The following is a 19,135-nucleotide window of genomic DNA, read 5'->3' as shown; positions in this document are numbered from 1 at the left end:
TAAATACTTGTACTAGAAAAGAAGAACTGTCTCAAATCAATTATCTAAGCTGTCACCTTAAGAAATTAAAAAAGCAAAATCAATTTAAACCTAAGGCAAGTGGAAAAAGTATAAGGGACGTCTGAACAGAAATCAACTTAGTAGAAATCATAAAATCGATACAAAGGAATCAGTGAAACTAAGAATGGGTTCTTTGACAAGATCAGTAAATCTAATAGGTTTAGCCAGAGTGATAAAAATGAACGAGGGCAGGGGTGCCTGGGTGGCTTGGCCCGATTAAGAGTCTGCCTTTGGCTCAGGTCATGATCCCAGGGTCCGGATCGAGCCCCGTGTCGGGTTCCCTGCTCAGTGGGGAGCCTGCTTCTCTGTCTCCCTCTGCCACCCCCCCTGCTTGTGGCTCTGTCAAAGAAACAGATAAAATCGTTAAAAAAATGAATGAGGGCAGAGTGACACAGATGACTAATATCAGTTTTGCCAGAGGGGACATCAATAAAGATCCTTTAGAGATGAATTGGATAAGAAAATATTATTAAAAATATTATCCAAACAAAGATGAAATGGGAAAACTCCTTGAAAGACACTAGCTAGCAAACCTCAGTCAAGAAGTCGTTAACACGGGGACGCCTGGGTGGCTCAGATGGTTGAGTGTCTGCCTTTGGCTCAGGCCATGATCTCAGGGTTCTGAGACTGAGCCCCACGTCAGGCTCCCAGCTCAGCGGGGAGTCTGCTTCTCCCTCTCCCTCTGCCTCTCTCCCTGCTTGTGCTCTCTCTCAAATTAATAAATAAAATCTTTTTTTTTTTTTTAAAGACATCGTTAACACGAACGGCCCTATACCTGTCAAAGAGAATGAATTCAATAAATCAAACACAAAAAAAACATTCTCTCACAAAAAACTCAAGGCTTAAGTGGCTTCATTGTTTAAATTCTATCAGGGGCACCTGGGTGGCTCAGTCAGTTAGGCGGCTGCCTTCGGCTCGGGTCGTGATCCCAGGGTCCTGGGATCGAGTCCCACATGGGCTCCCTGCTCAGCGGGGAGCCTGCTTCTCCCTCTCCATCTGCCTGCCCCTCTGCCTACTTGTGTTCTCTCTCTCTTGTCAAATAAACAAAATCTATAAAAAAAAAAAATTCTGTTAAACACAGATGAAGAAATAATACCAGTTTTGTACAAAATCTTCCAGGTAACTGAAGATGATGTTACACGTCCTAAAGCATGTTATAGAGCCAGCAACATCCTGACATCAAAGCAAGACAAGACGTTTTTTATAAATTACAGACTGTGAAAAAACATAAAGGGAAATATCACTATAGAGTTCAGAGCCTAGAAGGGAGAGCCATACTGCTCAACATCAATTACAGGAAGGGCTGTCCATTACAGACCCAACAGAAGACTAATCAACATGAAAGAACCTCAATTCCAGGCCCCAACACAGCATCGCCTACAAGATAGCAATTACCCCTGCAACGCGGCCAATGAGAAGCTGTCATCATTCTGAACTCTTGCTTTTTCTCCAATGGACTTTTGTTCAAAACAACCCCTTCCGACTTCCTCCTTCTCCATAAAATAACATTCCTCTCCTTTGTTTGTTGGACTTGCCTAGGATTTTGCCTTAGGTTGCTTGTTCCAATTTCTAATTCTCCACTATTCCTGAATAGACGCATTGTTTTTTGCTGGTAAAATAACTGGCTGTTTTACTTTGAAGGCTAACAAGAGCAATGTAACTCATGAGCACAGATGCAGTAATCCAAAATAAATTAGCTGTCTGAAACCAACGATATATACAAAAGATAAAATACCATAGTGAAATGGCATTTGCTCTACGGCTTCAAGACGGGTTGAGTGTTTGATAATCAATCACTCTAACCGACCATAATAACAGACTAAAAATATATGAGCATCTCGACAGATGCATAAAAAGCATTTGATAAAATGTACCTGAGAAAAACTCCTAGCAAATCACGAATAGAGAGGGGTTTCCATCTTAGTCTCTTAGGGTGGATGTAACAAAGCTACCATAGACTGGATGAGTTACAGAAACAAGAGAAATGTATTTCTTACACTTTCGGATGCCGGGAAGCCCAAGATCAAGGTGCCAGCAGATTCGGCATCAGGCGAGGCCCTGCGTCCTGCCACACAGACTGCTGACTTCTTCTCCTCACACGGCAGGGGGGCTGAGGGAGCTCTCAGGGGTCTCTTTTATAAGGGTGCTAATGCCGTTCGTGTGGGCTCCATGCTCATGACCTGATCATCTCCCAAAGGCCCCACCTCCAATTACCATCATACTGGAGAAAGGCTTCACCATGAATGCTGGGGAGACAGCAATATTCATTCGGTCTATGGCAACATCCTCAAACGGATAATTGGCACCTACAAAAAGATCGAAAGCTAATGTAATCGTGAATCGTCAAGGTCTGAATGCTTCCCTTCTAAGACAGCGAACACGGCAAGTATGTGTACTTTTGCCACTTCTAGTCGATAGTTTACTGGCTGTTCTAGCCAATAAAAAAGTCAAGAAGAAAGAAAGAAGTAACACAGTCATTATTCACAGGCAAAACCTGACTGCATAAAAAGAATCCACAGAAAAGTTACTTGCATTAAGAGGCCAGTTTAGCAAAGTAACAAGATACAAAATCAGTATGCAAAAGTCAATTGTTTGTATATACCAGCCATAAACAATAAAAAACGGACATTGTAAAAAGCAACACTACTAAAAAACAGGAAAGGGAAGTGTGCCACCATCGTCCCCACTCCCCAACTACAGAATTGTGGCTCAGAGGTTTTGAAGCAGAGAGCTCCTCTCAGAGGAATGAATTCCATTTGCAATGGAGTGTTTCGAAGGTTAGGCCTAGGTGCACATTCAAAACAGTGGAGGCTGTGGTAAAAGGCAACCCGGAGGAGACTGGTGGAATTCCTGGACATAGAGGATCAACTGTAGGCTGGCTGGATTACCTGACACAATCAGGGAGAAGAGACAGCTGGAAGGAGCCTGCCTAGGGTCAGAACAAAATCACAGACACTAAGCTTGACAGCTGGCCCTTCAAAGGAGCGGGGATTTCACAGGTTCATATTATGAAGCAAGACAGCCAGGGCACTGTTGAAAACAGTAGAAGCAGCCCCCAGTTAGTGGACCTGGACAGCTGGGTTTGGTCAGGGAAAGAGACAATCAAAGACAGCCCCGCCCAAACCAGTCATCCCAAGGTGACAGTGGGCATACCCATGTCGGCTCTCCCTGAGGAGTCAAACCTGAAGCATAACACAGCTAGGATGGGGGGCGAGGCTAGGGGGAGAGTAAGGAGTGAAAACAGACTCTAAATAAACCAGCCAGATACTAAACAACTAAACAAGCTAACAGCAATAACAAACCCAGGAAGGGGTGTGACGGTCCAGTACCCAGAATTGCTATAATATTTTAGATAGTGTAGCAACCGGACTATTTTAGATTGTCAGGTTTCCAGACAAGAAAAAACACTTAGGATACATGCAAAGAAACAGGAAAGTATGAATAAGCGAGCAACAGAAACTGCCTGTGGTTGCAACCAGATGTCAGATTTGACAAGGAATTCAAAGTTGCTGTTATAAATAGGTCCAGAGAACAAAAGGAAACCGCAATCAAAGAAGTAAAGGAAGGTATGATGAAAATGTCCCATCAAATAGAGAATAACAATAAAGAGAGAACAATTATCAAAAGGAACCAAATAGAAGTTCTGGAGCTGAAAAGTGCAATAACTGAAGTCAAAAGTTCACTCAAGGGGATCGGCAGTTGTTGGACCACCAGAGAAAGATTTAGCCATCTTGAAGACAGACGTATAGAGATTACTGAATCTGAAGAAAGAGAGGAAAACAAATGAGGAAAATAAACTGAGCTGCACAGGAATGTGGGACACTCTTAGGAATGCCCACAGAGAGCATGAGAATGCCACAACACAGACAGAAAGGAGCAGAAAAAATATTCAAAAGGAAACTGCCTGAAAGAAACTAAAGGAACTCCAGACAGGAGAAACGAGAAGAGATTCAGACATATCATAGGAAAAATGCTGAAAGCCAAAGGCAAGGAGAAACTCTTGAAAACAACAAGAGAAAATGACCCCTCACTTACGGGGGCAATCCAATCAGATTAACAGCAGACTTCTCAGCAGAAACAATGGAGGTCAGAAGGAAGTGGGATAATCATTCAAAATGCTCAACAACCAAGAATCTCATATCCAGTAAACTCTTTTTACAAATGAAAACAACACTACTGAATGTGTTCCTTAGTTCTAACGGTTGTTTTGGTTTGGTCTGGTCTTTGTCAGAGTCTTCAGGGTTTTCTACGGATAAGAGCATGTCGTCCGAACCCGGTGGGCATGATGGCTAAGTAAAATAAACCAGACACAGAAAGACAAACACTGCGTGATCTCACTTATACACGCAATCTAAAATAGACTCTTAGAAGCACAGCGTAGAACGATGGTTGCCAGGGGTCGGGGCAGGGGTAAGTGGGGACGTGATGGTCAAAGGTCCAAAGTTCTAATTATGCCAGAAAAATAGGTTCTGGAGATCTACTCTGCAGCGCAGGGCCTTTAGCTGATGATACCGTGTTGTAGACTTAAAATCGCTAAGAGATGATCTTATGTTAAGTGTTCTTACCACTAATGACGGTAATATAGTAACAACCACACCCACAAGAACAAAGGGGGTGGGAGGAAACTGTGGGAGGTGACGGCTACATCTTCTTCCTTGATGGCAGTGATGGCAGACATCTGCATACACACTCATCAAGTTGTACACACAAAATACATGCAGCTCTACCTATCAATCATACCTCCATAAAGTGCACCTCTTTGGCACCACTAATCACAGGCGCAATTTTTAAGTTTCTGTGTATGATGGTTAGATGAACTATTCTCTTGTGATTTGGCACAAACGCCACGAAAACAGGGAAGTGTCTTTATTCATTCTATCCCCCAGCACCCAACACAAGTGTCTCGATAGTGGCTGGGGACTTGGTGAATCACAGTTAAATGAATGGAGTCTCTCTCCCTGTGTTTGTTACACACACATACACACACACACACACGATCACCATCATACCCATGCAGATCAGTGAGCAGTACCTGGGCAGACACCCTGAGAGGATTAGGAGGTGGAGGAGCACCAGCAGTTTTGCTAGATGGTGGCTCTGAGCTTCTGTAAGGTGAAGCAGCATGACTGTCAGCGGGGCTAAGAAGCTTTCCGAGTCTAAGGTCAAGGCTGAGACCTTTGTGCCTGCACACACTCGGTGTCCCCTTGTTACCGCCGATGGTGGGTCCTCAGAATGCTCATCACCACGTGCAGTGATTCCCTCCCAGACCTCGGGCCAGGGCGCCCTCTCCCCACAATAATGGAGCACGCTACTCTCTTAGCAGAAAAGCAAGGCCAGAACATCGGTTTTCTGCTGTTCGTCCCCTCTTGACGTGTTTTCTCACCTTTTATTCACTTCCATGGTTCTCCTTGGAGTCTCCCAACCCAACCTGCTAATTCCCAACCAGTGTCTACAACACCTGTGCATGCGGCTCACTGGCGATGTAGGCGTCTACTGGAGGAGAGCTGGATCTAACTACGGGGCGGTGTATTTTCTTTCTGCTTTCTCGTCTGAATCTGTAAGCTTCCAGACGTCAAGAAAAGTACTCCAGCTGGCCCACAGGAGGAGAATGCTTCAGGTGAGGCTGCCACTCTCATGCACCGCAGGGCGCGAAGCAGTGCTGCCTCATAAGAACCACACGCTGCCCCGCTGCACCGCAGGGGCCAAAAGAGAATGAAAGCCTAAGAAACCTCAGTGCAGATCCTCATGTCAACGGCACAACCGTCTCCTCTCAGGCACATGCAAGCTGCTGTCTGGTCTGGTTTGGTTTCGGCCTGCATCCTCTGGGGCGATTTCATAGCACTTGCAGACTTAGCTAACCTTCCATCCAAAGCTCTCTGCTTCCCCCGCTGCTCCTCTCTCTACTGTACCACATCGCTCCTCTCTGCGTTAAATGCCCGGACTGGGTGTTCACCTGGCAAGGGTATCAAAGCCGCAGTCTTCATAAAAACGACTGGAAACTCGTACCAGAGACACTGGCTGTGCAACAAGAATGAGGATACAGCAAATCAAACAGTGAACAAAATGTTATTTGCAAATTATCTAGCGTCTCACACTTAGGGTAAATGACTTAATGTGGTGTACTCTCTTCCAGGCTTCATGCTATGCATTTTTTAAATCATGAGATTGGAGTGGGGAGGTCATCTACACTCTTTCATCTGCTGTTTTGTTTCCTCACATTATACCATAAACTACTGTCCCTCATGATAATGACGATGAGGATACCGATGCTGACGTCCGCATGTACAGACCTTGATATGAACCAGACACCCACTTAGTGATGTGCCTAGAGTGACTTGTCACCCCACAGTGTCTCATGCACTGAAGAGACATCATGTTCAATCCATACCCAGATCCAGTGTAATCAGATTAAGCTGCTGCACACGTTCACCTGTCTTTTGAGCCAGAGGACACTGGACACGGAGGTGCACTGCAGTTTAGGGCCAAATCCCACGTCTCTTTATGCTTCTCTCTGACCTGGGGACCACCCTGACTCTGCCCTTGCTGGCTAGGTGGCTTTGGGTAAGTTACTTCCCCTCTTAATCTCCACGTGTCTCAGTTTCCTGGTCTGTAAACAGGGCATGTCAACCTTAAAAATACTTACCTCCCAGTGTTGCAGTGACTAGTCAATGACTTTAAAAAAAAGTCTATCTGTAGGGAAAGAGCTAAAAACAATGCCAGGCCTATAGTAAGCCTCCTGACGTGTGAGCTTCTATTCCTGTGCCTCTCTACTTCTGCTTTCCGCTTGCGCCCCTCATCCTTCCCTCCTGTTTGCCACGACTTCTCTCTTCCTGCCCCCAGTATACCTTCACCTCGCCCTCTCCCTTTCCCTCCCCACCGCCCCTTTCCTCAGACTCTCCAAAAACACTGTTTACCATCTCCTCATGCTGGAGCTCAGAACATATTAATACATCAGCCTTTTGTTCAATCAATAATGAGTATTAGTGGAAGAGAAAAATCCGCACGATAAAACTGGCCATGTGAAAACTCCATGAGAAATAAAGTCTTACCGATGACAATTTGACCTAGTAACAGTTTCATAGCGTTCCCGGATTCACCTGTGACCATCTGATGCAGGAGAAGTGGATTCAATAGAACTAACAGCAAGAAAAGAAGCCACGTGATGAGGTTCTTTGGCCTTTACATTTCACTCTTTGACATGATTATGCAAATTCACAGACTCGTGTTCTATCCTTATCCAGTGACCCCTTACTTTTCCAACCACCGTACAAGATGTATGAACGGGTCATTTGGTCTAATTTCCTAGAGAAGTTTCCACTCGGACTTCATCATCATCCATAAGGAGAGCTGAATACTCACTATGCTAAGAAACATACGCCGTCCCCTGTGCCCCCGCCCCCGACTCAGTTCTGGAGTCCCTGAGGAGCTGACGTGATGGCGCCAAGTCCCTCCAGTGAGTCAGAAGTAGTCTCGACACCATCTGTCCGCAACACGCTTCGGGGAGATGTGGGAAGGACAAAAGGAACAGCAGCTAGAACTGACTGACAGCTCTCCACATGCCAGGCGCTGTCCTGACAACTTTCCTTGTCTTAACACAGAAGGTGCTCTAAACTGCCCCACTAACTAGTGTTTCCATGTTGCTACAGGAAACGAGGCTCACGGATGTTACGGAACGTGCTCAGTGTCGCCCAGCTGTAAGTGGTGGAGGCACAGGTCTGAAGGCGTTGTGGAAAACTCACCCTGCTGTGTATTTCTTCAATCAATGGTAAGCTCCAATGGCCACTGCAAAATATTTAGAATAACGGCTAACACAGACCAGACTGGTTTTATAGCATGGGACCGCACAGGAAACAGAAATGTGATTTCAACAGCAATCATGTAGATGGAAGCTCGACAGGACTGGATTCAGGAGACTTTCTGGAAACAGTACTCTCAGAGCCTCCTTAGAACAGCAGACAGGACGTCAGTCTCCTAGCCAAAGGCGTTGGGTTTGTGCACCAGAGAAGGCACCAAACTGGTGTCGCTTCCGCACCCTCACAGTGGAGAGAGAAGCCTGGCGGCAGGAAAAACAGAGGACTATTCTCCTGCTCCAGTAGTTCCCAGACAAGCTGCCCACATGAGTCAGAACCCAGGAACTCTGAAAAACGCTGGGGCGCCTGGGTGGTGCAGATGGTTAAGCGTCTGCCTTCGGCTCAAGTCATGATCCCAGGGTCCTGAGATCGGGCCCCACGTCGGGCTCCTGGCTCAGAGGGGAGTCTGCTTCTCCCTCTCCTTCTGTCTCTCCCCCTGCTCATGCTCTCTCTCTCCGTATCTCTGTCTCAAACGAATAAATAAAATCTTTAAAAAAAATGCACACACTCTGTTCCACACCCAGTGAATCTCATTTAGTGTGGCTACAACGGTGCCCTAGAATCTGGGATTTTTAACTCTGCCTAGGAAACACTCAAGAACTTTATTAGGCCCCTTTGGGAGCAAGCCTGTGTCCAAGGTACTGACTTTCTGGACAGACACGCACATGAGAAGACCAGCCTGAAAGCAGGCAAGAAGAAAGGACATAATGAACACGGCGCGAGAGGCAAAGCAAGGGCAGGGCAGTGTATTTTCTGAGAAGACATCATGACCCCGCTGGCCTTTCTTCCTGAAGGCTTCCGTCTGTCTAGCTCAAAACCATTTTCTCTGGGGCGCCTGGGTAGCTCAGTCGTTGGGGGTCTGCCTTCAGCTCAGGTCATGATCCCAGGGTGCTGGGATCGAGCCCCGCATCGGGCTCCCTGCTCGGCGGGAGGCCTGCTTCTCCCTCTCCCACTCCCCCTGCTTGTGTTCCCTCTCTCGCTGTGTCTCTGTCAGATAAATAAATAAAATCTTAAAAACAAAACAAAACCACATTTTCTTCAAGGCCAGTGGATGGGGATGGTGACAGGAGACGACATTTAGATCCCACGACGGCATGGGCTGTTCTCGAGGACCATGCATCCCATATGATGTGAGGTTATGCGATTTATTATCCCCACCTCCTCCTAGCCTTCGGTTCATTCTCGCACCCACACTCCATTCCACATCAGCCTGGAGCAACCAGAACTTGGGGCCAATGTCTTCCCTTCCCCTGCCAGAAACCTGCCCCGACCTTAGAAGATCGTCTCCCTCTTCTCCTTGCAGCTGTCCATCTGTGATCTCATCTGCTGGCCCAAACAGGACAGTAGCTTCAAGCCCTAGCCCAGCGCCCCCTCCACTTGCTGTCCGCACGTGGAAAGGCTTCTCATCAACGAGGAGAAGCCCAGGTCCAGGAGCTAAGAGCCATGACTACCACAAAACCATCCTGGGCACTGACATCCCACGGCAGTGGTGACCTCCGAAACAAAGCTTTACCTCACACCCTAGCTGTCCCAGAAACATTTTCTCATCACAGAAAGCAGACAGAAGAGGAAGGTGCCCGGAATCCTTCCTGGGGGGTACTGTGCCCTACTCCACGCTGCCGCACTATTTCCTCTGACCAAATGCAGGCAAGGACCACAACATTCCTATCCTTCTGTTGTGAATACGAGGCTTTGCGGGGAGGGTACCTGCATAATAATACTTAATATTTAAACCAAAATACTGGCACATTTTGAAAAGTTCAGAGGGCAATTTTGATTGTTGAAATGATGAAAGGGAGGTCCCGGCATTTAGGAAGGGAAAGTTGCAGGGATGCAAACCTTTTTTGCAGAGACTTCAATGCACTGGATTCTCCATGAATGTAACTTCCCTGTAAACGGGGGGAAACTGGCATGTTGTTTTACCTGGAAAGGTACCAATAACCCTTGACCGTTTTGGAAAACACATCAGCGAAAGCCATTCCCTTCTTGGCTTTGAGTCTGCGACCACATGCCAGTTATGGCTCGGTAGCTGTGGCTGTGCATGGAGGAGACAGGATGAGGGGAACCCAAATGTACGGACCAGATGCAGCTTCTGCAGGATATGCTGGGAAAGGACGGGAAGAATTCAGTGGGAGATGTTCATCGTGTGATCTGCCAGGAGCGGCCGAACAAAACCAGCTTAACCACTGCCACTTTGCTTCCATGTCTGTCTCCCTCACCAGACTCCTACCTCCTTCTTGGAAGGTTGGACACACACCCAGTTCATCGTGGTGTCCTCAGGCCGGAGGCCCCGACACTTAGCAGAAGGCCAGTCCACACCTGTGGAACTGAAGGAAACTGGGAATGGCTGGGCCCGCGTCATAATGACGCACCACACGACAGAACCATGTCCAGCTGAAGCCTGTCAGGCTGCGGAGGGCGGGACGTGAGTGCCACAGGCCTGTCTTAGGACCCCTGCAGCAGGGTCCCAGCAGCCTGCGGTACTCATCTCCCAATACATCCCTCAGGGGTCCCAGATTTGACCAGTTCAAACAATTCTCACCAACCATAAAAGTCTAACGTAGTAAAAGAGATAACTTACTGCTTAAGTGTCTGTCTGAACCTTGTTTTTAGCTGGCCTGAGGCACAAATCCAGGCACAGCACACTCTGGTCGGGAAGCAGAAGCGGACCTGAAAGTCTTCCAGGCTGAGGCAGCGGCAGGCTAGGCAGAGCGCGCACACACGAAGTGTAATCGCAGAGGGCACACGCGACACTCCTGGAACAGAGTTTACAACTGTTAGGGAGCCCAGAGCTGGACACACACGAATCAGGCGATACAGTTCACCAGGGCCTCGCTGTGGGTGGCCTCCCACCACGGGACCTTCCCCTCCAGGACTCCCCATCTGAGCCCTTGCTTTCAGAGGGCTGCCTGGAGGCAGTCAGTTCCAAAAGTGTGGTCTGTCCACACACCAGTTCACCTCCTTCCGAGGGAGGAGGTCATGTGGAAGTGCTGCGCAGGCAAAGCCCCAGAGCTGGGGCCACGCCTGCTGTCCCACAGTCAGAGCTCTGGCAGGCGTGGCTGCAGGCTCAGCAGCCAGTTTGCATCAAAGTGCTCACAGCCACTGGGAAAGACTGCACTGCGAGTATTTCTTCAAAACAAAACAGACAGGGGGCGCCTGGGTGGCTCAGTGGGTGAAGCGTCTGCCTTTGGCTCAGGTCCTGCGTGATCCCAGGGTCCAGGGATGGAGCATCTCCCTCTCCCTCTGCTGCTCCCCCTGCTTGTGCTCTCTCTGTCAAATAAATAAATTTTACTCTTAACAAAAAATGGACAGTTTCCAGGAACAGTTTGGACAAACAGAGGTCATTAATGTCTTTGCTTCCTCCCTCTGCCTCTCCCCAGGTGCCAGGTTTGCGTTTTCTCCACTGCTACAAAATCAGCGTGTACAATTCTGAAATCGAACTTTCACATTTCTTTACTTATCCCTTCCTCTCCTCTAAACCTTTTGTATGGAGGGGCTGTTCTCAAAAGGGACAAAAGCGTTTGCATAGAAAAACCTATTGCATAACGACAAAGACTCGTGATCATTAGGAACTGTCAGGATGAAATCCTGAATTTTCAACATTTTCAAAATGGGTTTACATCACCTCCTGCCCTTTTTGTCTCTCTCATTCATGCAGCGACCAGGCTAGAAAAGGTCGTTCCCTTGCTGGGCGCAGCTGCATTGAACAGCGGCCCTGCCTCACATCTTGAATCAATTTTCTCAATGCATCCGGACGCCAACAGCCACAATGTTCGAAGCCATTTTGAAATCCTCCCTTTTCCCCTCTCACTGAAAGTTTATGGAAACTGCTAGCAGTAAACGGACACTTCCCGGTGACCACACAGGGGCCAGGGGGCTTCCTGGTTGGAATGGGGGGAGGGCCAGCCACAGCGGCAGTAAGCAAGGTGAGGAAAAGGCTGGCGTGCTTTTCCCCCCACCCCGTCTTTGCCTCTGGTTTACGGAAAGCTTTTTCTGGCTCAGGGAACTGATTAAATCTGTTTCCTCCCACTTGGGAGGAGAGAGCGTGTTAAACTTTCAACATTTTTGGCTGACCCAAAGCTCACCTTTGGGAAGGTCTGTATCCTCTTGCCTGGCCCTGAGAAAATCAAGCCCCAAGTCATAAGGTGGCTACAACAGTTGAGCTGCTGCTTCATACCATGGGTATATCCACAGTCACTGGGCACAAACGGTTCATCCCCTCTACTGCGTCAGCCTTCCCTTACTCAGAGAAGTCTTTCAGCACATTTTAGTGAGGCAGGGTCTTCTCGCTAGTGAGTCCCACGGCTACCACCGCTGTTTCCAACGTCCCAAGACCACCCTTGCTTTTGGTGAATCCCCAGGAGGGCCCAAAGGACTCAGCACACAGTCATCCTCAGGGCTAAGATTTATTACAGCAAAAGGATACAAAGCAAAATTACCCAGGGGAAAAGGGCCCTTGGGTAACATCTGGAGGAAACCAGTGCAAGCTTCCAAGAGTCCTTCCCAGTAGAGTCATGCTATTTGTACCTCCAGCAACAAATCATGGTAAGTCACACGAAACGCTGCCTACCAGGGAAGCTCATGACTAACACCGTGTCTGAGGTTTGTTTTCGGGGCTGGGCACATAGGCACTCTCTGCCTAGCATGTGCAGAGATTTCAGATTTCCAGAAGGAAAGCAGGTGTTTAGCATGAAACATATTGTTTGGACAGTTTAGGAAGAGTAAAGCATCCTGCTCGGGTAGGGAATGGTGGGAAGCCTTCCGAAATTCAAGTTCCCGGATGCAAGGTAAGGGCCAGCATGCTGATCTCTGCAAGGATAGCGGTTTCGGGCCTGCTATGTTAACTCTTCTCTGCACAACACCCAACAACAATGCTTCGAGATGCATCACCAAGTCAGACAGAAGGGAAGGATAAATGAACAAATCTACAAATGATAGCTGTAGAGCTCAACACTCTCTCAGTAATATGCAGAAGGAACAGGAGAAAATCAGCAATATGTGGATGAACTGAACAACACCGTGAACTACCTGCATGTAAGCGACAAGTACAGAACCCTTCCCAGAGCAGTGGCAGAATATACATTCTTTTCAAGGGCATATGGGAGTTTTACCAAGGTACCCTGCATCCTGGGTCATAAAACAAATATTACAAGGGTTTTTTTTTTTAAAGGTTTTATTTATTTATTTATTTGACAGAGAGAAACACAGCGGGAGAGGGAACACAAGCAGGGGGAGTGGGAGAGGGAGAAGCACGCTTCCCGCTGAGCGAACAGCGCGATGCGGGGCTCGATCCCAGGACCCTGGGATCATGACCTGAGCCGAAGGCCAAATATCACAAGTTATAAAATAGTTGAAATCATACGGAGAATGTTGCCTGAGCAAAAGAGAAAAACTACGAGTATGGAAGAAAAAGTGAAGAGGAAAATCTCCAAACATAAGGAAATTACACCATACGCTTCTAAATAATCCATGGGGCGCGCAAAGGGCAAGTCTCAAGGGAAATTAGAAAATATTCTGGATACTAACCCTTTATCAGATGAACTGAATGGAAATGAAAATACAACATATCCAAATTTGCAGGATGCAGCTACAGCAGCGTTGGGCAGTAAATGTACAGCATCAAATGTTTGCATTAGAAAGAATCAAGGACCCAAATCAATAATGAAAGCTTCCCCCTTAAGAAACTAGAAAAAGAAAATAAACTCAAAGCAAGTAAATAAGGGAAACAGACATTAGAACAGTTATCAGGAAAAGAAGAGTCGTTGAAACCAAAAGCTGGTTCTTTGAAAAGGTCAGTAAAATTCATAAATTTCTATCCAGACTGACACAGAAAGAAAGATAAGGAAAGATACTTAACACTATGAGGAAAGAAATAGGTTACAGACTCTACAGCGAAAAGATTCTAACAAATAACTATGTACCTACATTTGACAACTTAGATGAAACAATCAATTGCTTGAAAGACACCGACTATTAAAACTCAACCAAAAAACAAACAAACAAACAAAAACACACACACAAAACAAAACACCACCCAGATTATCTGAAAAACATACATATTATTTTAAAAATTTTATCCTTTAGAAACTTTCAGGAAAGAAATCTCCAGGCCCTGACGGTTTCTCTGGAAAATCCTACCACACATTTAAGAAGAAACAACAGCAATTCTATACAACCCCTTCAAGTAAATAGAAGACAGGGAACATTTCTTGAATCATTTTATCAGATCACCATTACCCTGATACCAAAATCAGACAAAGACAGTACTAGCAAATCCAATTCAATAATATATAAAAATAATAATACAACACGACCCAGTTGGGTTTATCCTAGAAATGCAAAGGCAGTGCAGTATTCAAAAATCAATGAATAGGGGCGCCTGGGTGGCTCAGTTGGTTAAGTGTCCCACTGTTGGTTTTGGCTCAGGTCATGATCTCAAGGTCCTAGGGTCAAGCCTTGCCTTGGGCTCCATGCTCAGCAGGGAGCCTGCTTGTCCCTCTCCCCCTGCTCCCCCCCTCCCCACTCCCAGGCACTCTCACTCTCTCTAAAAATAAGTAAATAAATCTTTTAAAAAGTCAATTAATAAATCAATTATATTAGCGTATCAAAAAAAGAACCACATGACCATATCAATTCATGCAGAGAAAGCATTTGACAAAATTCAACAGCCATTCATGATAGAACAAGTCCACAAACCAGGAACAGAAGGGAGTTTTCTTAACCTGGATTTAAAACATCTTACAAAAATACCTACACCTCCCATCCTACTTAATGGAGAAAGACTACATGTTCTCTCCCTAAGACCAGGAATGAGGCTAGGATATCCACTCTCCCCTCTGTTGTTCAATATTTGCTGGAAATCCTAGCCATTCCAGAAAGGAAAGAAAAAAGAAAGATCAGGAAGGAGGAAATAAAACTGTTCCAATTCACAGATGACATGATTATGTACACAGATAATCCCATGAAATTAAACAAAAACCTCCCAGAACTAGTAAGTGCATTCAACGCTCTTGCAGCATACAAGCTCAACACAAAAAGTCAAGCAAATTTCTACATGCTAGCAATGAACAATTACCTAACAAAACAAAAAGCAGAAATCACTGGCACATACCACTTAAAATAGCTTCCCCCCTCAAACCTAGCGAAACCTACACAGGATCCGTATGCCCTAAACTACAAAAAGAGGAGGAAAGAAGTATAAGAAGGCCTGAACAAATGGAGACACATACTGTGTTCATGGGTTGATAAAAGTCAGTATAATTTAGATGTCAACAGGTCCCAAAGGGATCCATCGTATTAATACAATTCCAATCAAAAATCCCAGTAGGACTTTTTTGGAAATATACACTGATGACGAAGTTTAGGTGGAAAGGCAAAGGAAGTAGAATAGTCAAATAATTTTGAAAAAGAAAAAGGAAACTGGAGGAGTAACACCAATTTTATGATTTACTATGCAGCAACAGCCAAGATATGGAAACAACATCAGTGTCCATGGAGGGATCAATGGATCGTGAAAATGTGCTATAGATACACGATGGAATATTATTTGGCCACAAAAAAAGAAGAAAATCCTGCCTTTTGCAACTACATGGATGGACCCTGAAGGCTTTATACTGAGGTAAGTCAGACAGACAAAGATAAATACCTTATGTTGTCACATATGTGGAAGTTTAAAAAGCAAACTCATAGAAATAGAGATGAGAATGGTGTTTGCCAGAGGTTGGGGGGAAACGCTGGTCTTCGGTACAAAATTCCAGCCAGAAGATGAATAAGTTATGGGGATCTAATGCATATAGACAGCATGGTGACTATCACTCACAATACTGTATTAGATATGGAAAGTTAAGAGAGTAGATCTTACATGTTATCAGCACACAAAAAATGGTCATTTTGTGAAAGAACAGAGTGTTAGCTAACTTTACATAGTAAATATTTCACAGTGTATACATGTATCACATCATCACCTTGTATACCTTACGTTTACTTATGTTATGTATCAATAGTATCTCAGTAAAGCTGAAAAAACAAAGTTATCCCCAGTATGTTCCAGTGGGAGCCCCTTCAAGCAATTTTGTGTGTCCTTCTGACAGCAGCCAATCCTTCCTTGACCTGTCCCTTATTACTGGTACCACAAGTTGAGCCAGGCTCATTTCTCCTTTCCCTCTGCCATCCCAACGCACACGCGTATGAACATCTGTATCTATCGATCTATGCCTATATGCACACGTACATACCGAAAAGCGTGAGTTCACATGGAGACCTCCAATCGCAATGTAACACCTCAGAATTTGTTTGTTTTCTTCCCTTCTGTATTTGAAACTCCCTTTTCCAAGAGTGAGAGTCATGTCTCCCAGTATCTTTTTACACATTTACTGAGTTGATGAATCCCACTGTATATAAGCCATCCCTCCTGCACGACAGAGGCCAACCCTCACATGCTCTGCTGAACCACTCCCTGACCTTGACCTCCATACACCACTCGAGTTAGAATCCTTGAGCCAGTTGGCCTTCTCCCCATCCAACCCCCAGGGACATCCTCCTCACCGCCTTGGGCTCCGTCCCCAGTGCAGCCTGCTCCTATGTATGGATGCCCTTGCCCACCGTGCCTGGGCTCTGACTCCTCAAGTACGGGATGCCCCTCCACACATACACTTGCCTTGCTCCGTAGCACCGAAGGGCTTTAGTGTGCTGAACTGCTCAGGCACAGAAGAGAAGAGAAGGGAAAGAAAGGGGAGGGGAAGAGGTGAATATACCTCAGTACAATCAGTTAATTCAGGTGAACTGGGCCAAATCTGGGCGATATCATGAAGCCAGTGCTTTTTTTCCCCTCACTGCTCTCCAGCTTCCTCTTCCTGCCTCTCTTCTCTACCCCCGTTCTCTCTCAGTGCTGACCTCCATCAAATGTCGAAAGGTAATGAGGGTCATGATTCCCGTATGATCATTTACATCAGCTAGCTGGCTGACACCCAGTGTGGACGGCATCCACCCTGCAGCTCTGACACTCAAGCCCTCTGTCTCTCGTGGCGGAGCACAAGGTTTCCCCCTCTTTTAGCAATTTCAGGTGTAAGCAGGAGAGCAGATTCCGTGCACTTCTCGGAGCCTTGGGTGCTCTGTCTGTAAAATGGGGATGAAGACCACCTCCCTCACAGGTTGTGGGAGAAACAGAGACAGCAACACCAGACACCTTTCGATGAGCTCTATGTGTCAAACCCAGCGACGAGGGCTTTGACCAGCATCACAGGACTCCTTGATATCCAGGAACACACCCAGTGGATTTCCCCTCAGCACTGTTGCACCTGCTGTACCTTCTGCCCCCAATGTTCTAACAATGCAGGTGGTTCCACCGCCTGCTCCTTCACTTCCTCAGGCCTCTGCTCAGTCATTACCGTCTGAGGGAGTCCTTCCCTCATCACCCTGAATAAATAACAACATGCTCCCCACATACTCTTTCCTCTAACCGCCTTACCTTTCTATGGAGCACTTGCCACCCTCTGATAGTCAACATATATTCACTGGCTAACTCTATGAAATGCGAGACTTTGTCAGTTTTGTCCTGTGTTGTATTCCAACTCCTAGAAAAGTACTCAGGCACACAGCAGGTGATCAGAAAATTCTTGGGGAACGATGGCTGGGAGTCAGGACCCTGACACACACTTCTAAGTTGCCCAGGTACCCTCCAAGACAGGCACTGGCCCCATTTTATTGATTGTGATCCACATTTAGGCTTCAGGAGACAGGTGACTTGCCCAATGACACAAGCAGGATTTGGGGCTCTGGGCTTTGGAATCATATCTGCCACGTTCCAAAGCCCTCGGTTCCTGGACAGAGACCTCACAACCACAAAGGTCAAAGATTTTACTTCTGAGACACAGAGCCCAAACAGCTCAGATACCCAGAGACAACAAAAACAGATCACTGAACACAACCTAAAAAAGATCCCCAAAATCTCTGCACGACGAGCTCACAACCCGAGTCACAGAGTCCCCAAAGCAACAGAGATCATACACACTGAGACAACTCCCACACGCCAAGAGACCAACGTCTTCACTCTAAGGACGCAAATTAAATCTGCTCAGCTACGTCACATCCTAGAGAGACTCCCAAACCACGCAGACACCTCCCAAGCTAATACAAAGACCTCCAAAAACAGAAAGACATTTAAGCTCAAATAACTCGGAAACATCACGGAACCTTCAGAGAAAGCCCCCGGACAAATCAGAGAACCTACATGTACCTCGCACACAGACTCCCCAACAGCTCAGATCCTTTACACCTTAAGACAGTGCCCCCCACCCCAGGCAGCTCAGAGACATCACAACTTGAAACCCAGAATCACAAACAGCTCAGAGACCTCACACCCTAGGGTGCAGCTGCCAACACAGAGCTCTCAAACCCAGGGACACGAATGCACAAAACGCTCAGAAAGTGCACCCCCAGATACAGACACACACAGCCTAAAACACCTTATCCCATGGCGTACACAATCCACTCAGACAGCACAGCCCATTCACTCACAATCGCCCCAAAGCCTCAGAAAGATCAAATGTACCCAAACTGCATCTGTACTGACCTATCTGTAGCGATACACATCCCCAAACTGCCCGACACACTACTTCTTCCTAGGCAGGGACGCCAACCAAGCGCACAGACCTCGCCCTGGACATTAATTGATTGCATCTGGAGGACTGACGGCACCGCGCCAGACGCGCCCGGCTGAACAAGACTGAAAGAGCTCACGTGAAGACGGCACCGTCACCGCGCGCGTCCGCCGCCAGACGCGGGCTACCAGCCAGCTGTTGCGCGGAACCTCGCCACCGACTAGGGCAGCATCTTCAGCCCCCCGGGGCAGTCGGTCGGTGAGCAGTTCAACTCGGAGAAAAATTCTACGCTCTGAAAGGCCACACACACGCACACACACGGACACACACACAAACACCACACACACCCCTCACCCCGAGTTCCAGCTCCGCCAGCGTCCTGCCCACCCCAGCCAGACGACCAATAGGAACTGGGTAGGCGAGGACGGAGGCGGGGACTAGGAGGCACTGTGCGCCCCGGAAGGGTTAACGCCGCCATCTCACCGGAACCAATCACCGCGTGGAAAGTCTCTGACCCCGCCCCCCCAGTGGAGAGCCAATCCCTCGCCCGGTTGTTGCTCAGCTGGACGTGACCATGTAGAGACGGAGGGGTGGAATCGGCGAAGTGAAGGGAAGGCTGAGGCCTCA

General features: G+C 47.0%; 1 protein-coding gene across 16 annotated transcripts in view; it reads right to left on the bottom strand.

Moving 5' to 3' along the window:
- LOC118013883 (protein FAM156A/FAM156B-like) overlaps positions 1-18,881 on the bottom strand; it is a 41,501-nt gene extending 22,620 nt beyond the window's left edge. For 2 of the 16 annotated variants that reach the window (XM_035009833.1, XM_035009868.1), the window contains exons 1-2: positions 11,996-13,111; positions 10,492-10,666 (exon numbers count right to left, since the gene is read on the bottom strand). The gene's annotated coding sequence lies outside the window, so the exon portion shown is untranslated. The other 14 variants (XM_035009784.1, XM_035009817.1, XM_035009775.1 and 11 more) reach the window with 12 other exon arrangements.
- Between the last annotated feature and the right edge of the window lie 254 nt (positions 18,882-19,135).

The sequence above is a fragment of the Mirounga leonina genome, unplaced genomic scaffold, assembly GCF_011800145.1.
Source record: "Mirounga leonina isolate KUSES-001 unplaced genomic scaffold, KU_Mleo_1.0 Mir_101686, whole genome shotgun sequence".
NCBI lineage: Eukaryota > Metazoa > Chordata > Mammalia > Carnivora > Phocidae > Mirounga > Mirounga leonina.
Note: the sequence above shows the minus strand (reverse complement) of the source record. Positions and strands in the feature narration are given on the sequence as shown.